This window comes from Mesoplodon bidens (genome assembly GCF_964165515.1).
Source record: "Mesoplodon bidens genome assembly, chromosome: 7".
NCBI classification, from domain to species: Eukaryota; Metazoa; Chordata; class Mammalia; order Artiodactyla; family Ziphiidae; genus Mesoplodon; species Mesoplodon bidens.
Genome location: NC_138164.1, coordinates 90,380,378 through 90,387,172, shown reverse-complemented (window position 1 = coordinate 90,387,172; position 6,795 = coordinate 90,380,378). Strand labels below are relative to the sequence as shown.

At 38.7% G+C, this 6,795-nt stretch overlaps 1 long non-coding RNA gene across 1 annotated transcript in view; it reads left to right on the top strand.

Annotated features, from left to right (window-relative positions):
* The first annotated feature begins 36 nt into the window (after nt 1-36).
* Nucleotides 37-6,795, top strand: part of LOC308620672 — a 60,400-nt gene continuing 53,641 nt past the window's right edge. Inside the window, exon 1 of the long non-coding RNA XR_014016353.1 lies at nt 37-97. This is a non-coding gene — a long non-coding RNA (uncharacterized lncRNA). The remainder of the gene's footprint in view (nt 98-6,795) is intronic.

Here is a 6,795-nt window from a genome sequence, read left to right as displayed (position 1 = left end):
GAGGCGGAGGCGCGGCGGAGGCGGAGGCGCGGCGGAGGCGGAGGCACGAGTGCAAGCGGCTACCTTCCTGCGTGGTCTCTCGTCTCCTCGAACTCCGGTAGGTGGGGTGTGGTCTGTGTTCCGTATTATCGCCCCGCTTGCGCCTTGCGGAGCCCACCTACCCTTTTGAAATTTGGGGGCGGTTTTTTTTCGAGTTATAATTTAACCCACATTTCAGCCTTTATTGAGGGACTAGCTAGCAAGCAGGCAGTGCTCTCTACCCCGGGGATAGCAGTAGTTTTCAAAATAAGCTCCTCCACGTGCAGCTTACATTCCATTGGAGGCACACAGAACACAAACAGTACAAAGTAATTAGAAACGCAGCCCTGAATGGCATAGTGTTTTACAGCACAGACTCCAGAATCGAATTTCTTGGGGTGGAATCCCTGCTGCACCATTTGATGGATGTGTGATTTGGGGCAGTTGCTTAACCGCTGCGTTCCAGCTTCTGGAAAAATTAGATCAAGTACTTAACTCATGATGTTGTTCTTAGGATTAAGTAAATTAACATATAAAGCAATTAAAACACGGTGAACTGTAGATGTATTAGCTGTTATTCAGTAGTTATGTAACATGTTAATTAGCACCAGTAAAACAACAGAGAAAGGGGTGGTGTGTGTATTAGTGTGCGTGCATGCCATTTTAGATAGAGTGAGCAAAGAAAATGGCTCACGTGTCATTGAGAAGTGAAGGAAATGAGGAAAGTACCAATGGAGAAATCTACAGGAGAGCTTTTCATGCAGAAGACAGCAAGGAAAGTACTCGAGGCAGGTGCAAGGAAGCCTGTGGGGTGGATTTGAGGAGGAGAGGAATAGGAGATGAGATAGCCATGGCCAGATCATGGTCTTGTAGGCTATAATAAAATATTTGGTTTTGACTTTAACAAGCCTCTAACAGGTTTTGAGCAAAGGAGTGAGGAGGTCAAACTTTTTCTGTAAAGGATCACTCTGGCAGGTGTGTTGCAAAATGATATAAGTTGAGCAAGGGCCCAAGTAGGGAAACTGGTTAGAAATCTATTACAGAGACAGAGCAAGAGAAGATGGTGGAGTGGTGGTGAGAAATTGATTGAATTCTCGATGGTAAAACTGATAAGATTTACTGACAGATCAGGTAAGGGGTGTGAGAGAAATAGGAACTCAAGGGGACTCCAAAATTTGGCCTGAATTCAAGCCAATGCCTTCTAACATTCTGGGGCAGACTGTCTGCTTGGAGTAATCACAAGCTTGCTTCTTATTTGAAAAAGCAAGAAAAACAACATGGAGGCCTTGATACGCACCCAAGATGGGTATTGTTTAGAAAATTAGGGAAAATTAAGTTTAAAAAAAAAAGATGGGAAACTCAATAGAAAGAGAACAACCCAGTTTTAATGCAAATCAAAAACATGATAAGATACCACTACACACTACCACAAAAGCTAATTTAAAAAAACAATACCAAGTCCTAATGAGGATGTGGAGCAACTGGAACTTTGATAAATTGCTGGTAGGAATGCAAAATGGTAATAGTAATCAAGATAGTGTGATATTGACATCAAGGTAGACAGTTAGATCAAAGGAAGAGAAAAGAGAGCTCAGAAATAGACTTACACGTGGTCAATTGATTTTTGCCTAAGATACAAAGTCAGTTTAATCTTTTAAACAAATGGTGCTGGAACAATTGTATATTCATATTTGAGAAAAATGAAACTAAATCCATACTTTTACCATATGGAAAAGTGAACTTAAAATGAATCTTAGACCTAAATATAAAATCTAAAACTTTTAATTAAACTTTTAGGAGAAAACACGGAAGAAAATTTTTGTGACCTTGGGTTTGTGACCAAAGATTTTTTAGATACATCTCTGAAGGACATGATCCATGAATGAAAAGAAATTGGCAAATTGGACTTCATCAAAATTAAGAACTTCTCTCTGAAAGACACTTAAGAGAATGAAAAGGCAAGCCATAGACTAAGAGAAAACATTGGCAAATTACACATCTGGTATGGACTTGTATCCAGAATATATAAAGCACTTTCAAAACTCAGTAAGAAGGGAATTCCCTGGTGGCCTAGTGGTTAGGATTCCAGTCTTTCACTACAGTGGCCCTGGGTTCAATCTCTCGTCCCCTAGTCGGCGAACTGAGATCCTGCAAGCCGTGCAGCCCAGCCAAAAAAAAAACAACCCACAAGTGAATGGATAAACAAATTGTTATATATTCACGTAATGGAATACTGCTGTGCAATAAAAAAAGGATGAACTATCGATACATGTAACAATATGGATGAATCAAAATAATTTGTTGCGTGAAAGAAGCCAGACATACTGTGTAATTCCACTTATATAAATCTCTAGAAAATACAAACTAATCTTAAGTGGCAACACTATAGATTGTCGTTGCCTGGATGAGGGGGACTAATATTCATTTAAAAATAATATCTCAGATCTAATTGATTTTTAAATGAGTCAAAAAATTTTAGCTCTATTTTGTTAAACAAAATAAGTGTTCTGTGGACTTCTGTTTTCCTTTTTAAAGGAGACAAATTTTCCTTAACTTAGACAAGTGATACAAGAAATATTGTCTATTCTTCTATATATGGCATGTTCCATATGTTCCAAATGTTTTAGATAAAAAAGTTTGGAGCCAATTGAAGAAATCTGGAGCCAGTTGAAATTTGAGCTGGGCAATTTTAACTTTATCCTATGCCCGAAATAAAATACAGGTCAACTGGTGTGTTAAAGGCAATAAAATAAGAGTTGTCATTTATACTGCCACAATAGCAACCTGTTATTGTTGTATCATATTCTTAGAGTTTCTTAAAAACATATCTAGGCACTTTCAAAAAATGAATTAGTACCAAGATGTTGAACAGGTCCCCTATCTTCTGAAAGACAATATTCTCTAGCTGATTTTTTTAACCTGAAAACTACAACCAAGTATTTATGGTTTTTCTTTACTGTTTATTTTGCTTTCCCTCTAATAATATCTCCTTGTTCTTTATGATTAAAAATTCTGGAAAACCTGGATTTCGCTCTATTTTCAATTGTCTTATGTGAAAGGACCGTATTAATATATTCACCTGAAATTTTATTATTGAACAAAAACTACATTTTTTTGCAAGAAGAATGCATTGCATGATACTGATATCCAAAATTTGTCTTCAAGTATATATCAAGTATCTCAAAACTATAGAATTATTCATCTGATAAATAAAAGTATATTTTTCTACTAAAATAGTACATGTAGTTGATTACCTAAATAGTAATGCTATATTTTAAACGGTAACCCGTTCGAAATAGGCATAATTTATAATACTTAATTATCGTCCTTTTACTGAATCAATATCCTGGGAGTTTTGAGAAGGCGGAAATGTGTTCATTATTTCATTCCTTTGCTTATGGAAGTGGCTGATACAAAGAAGGAGTAATAAATATTTGTTATATTAGTGAATGATACCATAAAATTTAACTAACTAAATTGACATATATTTGATATGTCAGATATAAAGCAATGATATCCGATCATTGTTTTAAATTTTGAATGAAAAACAGATGATTACAACATTCTAGAAAGACATGGAAAAGAGTGGAGGGAAAAAAGTGTGGTACAGACTGCTGCTTGTCAGCCTGCTATCCATCCTCTTATTCCTTAGTAGCAAGTCCTCCCTATAGTGTAGATGTGGCAATGAACCCTTCCATGTAACTAAATTTATCAGCTTTATTATGGCTGGGGTAGCCAGTGAGATGTAAATGGAAATATTGGGAGGAGCTTCTGGGAAAGCTCTATAAAAGGAGTAGACCCAGCCTCTTTTGTCCTTTTCTCTTTCTCTTTCTTGCTGCCTAAGAACACATGTACTTGATGGTGGGAGTTGCAGTAACCAAACTAAAACTAAGATGTGGCCTTAAAGGTAGAAGCCAAGGTAAGGGAAAGGAAAGATGGAAGAGCCTATATCCCTGATGACATCAGGAAGATGCACTAATAGGCCATGACTGCCTGCCTCTAGACTTGTTTTACATAAGAAAAAAATAAACCTCCATCTCATTTAATCTACCATTATATAGGATTTCTCTCATATACAACTGAATCTAATCCTGACTGACACAGAGAGAAAAGTTTGAAATCTAAAGTCATAATTTTGTAAATAAAAAGTTTATGTAAGTGTAAGTTAACAGTTTTTTGTAATGTGTGTTTATGGTAGGAATCTTGGAATATCTCTTAGTGCTGTTGTGGTATAACACTGAATTTACAAAGCAACCATCATTTTAGGGTCTCAGAGATTTATAACTAATAATTAAATTTTATACTAGTGATACAACATATGATTATAGTCACTTTGCAGGTGAAACAACTACTGTTTAAGCAGTTAATTGGTGGCTTACTGAAATGTATTGCACCTGAGCTGTAGATTCAGCAGTGGAACTAATACAATGCTTTAAATCTCAAACACTTTGACCGTTAGAAAACATTAATCTTCCCAATTAACTTCCCCAAATTCATAAGGTTAACTTCTTCACGACATAAACGATTATTGAGACATTCATAAACCTGTTGAATCCAAAGAAGACACATTCATCATTTATTTATTTATTTATTTATTTATTTATTTGCGGTACGCGGGCCTCTCGCCGCCGCGGCCCCTCCCGTCGCAGAGCACAGGCTTCTGATGCGCAGGCCCAGCGGCCATGGCCCACGGGCCCAGCCGCTCCGCGGCATGTGGCATCTTCCCAGACCAAGGCACAAACCCGTGTCCCCTGCATCGGCAGGCGGACTCTCAACCACTGCACCACCAGGGAAGCCCCATCATTTATGTTTTTAAAATGATTTCAGAAAGACATGTCTATACCAGAGGAAAAATCTTACCGTGCTAGTCAAGAGGCGTATCAACTGCAAACCATGTGAATGCAATAGTAGTTTTATGAGCTAATAATTTTTACATTTTTGGAAAAAACATGATTTTTAGCTCCTATATGAGCTGCACTAACCACAATCCTGTGAGGTATTATTATTTTTACAATTTTATTGAAAGATGAAGCAACAGAGGCTCAGAGGAGTTAGGCAGCTTTGCCAGCCTGAGACACAGAGCATCAGTCAGCATGGATTCTTATCCAGGTCTGTCTCACTTGAAAGCTGCTGCTCTTGTCTCCTTTTTTGTTGCTTGGTAACGATTTCATTTTAAAAATAGAATATAAGAAGTCCTTACCTGATGTGGAATATGTGCTTTCAAAATAAACTTTTTTTTTTTTTTTTTGCTGTACGCAGGCCTCTCACTGTTGTGGCCTCTCCCGTTGCGGAGCACAGGCTCCGGGAGCACAGGCTCAGCGGCCATGGCTCATGGGCCCAGCCGCTCCACAGCATGTGGGATCTTCCCAGACCAGGGCACGAACCCGTGTCCCCTGCATCGGCAGGCGGACTCTCAACCACTGCGCCACCAGGGAAGCCCCAAAATAAACTTTTTATTGAAGTGTAACATGTTCATAAAAATGCACCAATCCTAAGTGTATGCTTTGATGAATTATCACAGTGAACATATACATGTAACTATCATCCAGGTCAGAAGAAGAGCATTCATTAGCCACTGGGGAAATGCAAATCGAAACCAAAATGAGATACCCTTTCACACCCACTAGAACGGCTATGATATAAAAGGTAGACAATAACAAGTGTTGATGAGGATGTGGAGAATTTGGAACGCTCATACACTGATGATGGGAATGTAAAGTGGTACAGCCACTTTGGAAAACAGTCTGCAGTTTCTTAAAAGGCTAAACATAGAGTTATCATATGATGCAGAATTTCCACTCCTAGGCATATATACAAGAGAGCTGAAAATATATGTCCATGCAAAAACATATACAAAGTGTTCATAGCAGCATTATTCATAATAGCCAAAAACATTCATATTAGTCAAATGTCCATCAGTTGATGAATGGATAAACAAAACGTGGTATATTTATACAATGGAATATCATTTGGCAATAAAAAGGAATGGAGGACTGCTACATGCTACAGCATGAAAGAATCTTGAAAATATTATGCTAAGTGAAAGAGGCCAGAAGCAACACATATTGTATGATTCTATTGGTGGTGTGTGTGTGTGCTGGGAGGGGAAGGCGGGGGAACGATAACTAAAGGGTAAGAGGTTTCTTCAGGGAGTGATGAAAATGTTCCCAACTTGATTGTGGTGCTGGTTGCACAATGCTGTGAATATACTAAAAACGAATGAATTGTAGATTTTAAATGGGTGAAGTGTATGGTATGTGAATTATACCAACAGAGCTGTTTTAAAAAAGAAATAAATAATATACAGGAGAGGCAGATGGGGGAAGAAGTAGCGTCTTCCTTGTTGATAGAGATAGATAATATGGTGTGGCTTTTGACCTGTTAACTAAATATGCTGGGTAAACCTCAACTGCAGAAAGTGGAAGATGTATCCACCTAGCCTCCTGGATAGGAAGGCCTCCGATACGTAAGACTTACACAGTGGAGGAGGATAGAACTCATGCTGTCTGTGGCCAAGAGGAGAAAAGGCAGTGATGGACTATTTGCCCACTACAAAAGGCCAGTAGGGAAAGAAACCTCCAGTTTCCAGCGCAAGGCTGCGCTCCACGGGGAGGTCCACTCCCTAGTGCAAAATGGTGGACCTGAAATGCTCCTAGTTATTCTTCCCACAGGTACTGGTCAGAGAAATCACTCAACTGCCCATTGGGCAGAGGGAGGTAAAGGTATGGAGAAACCACAGGTGTCAAAATGGACACTCTGTAGAGCTCTCTTCACTTG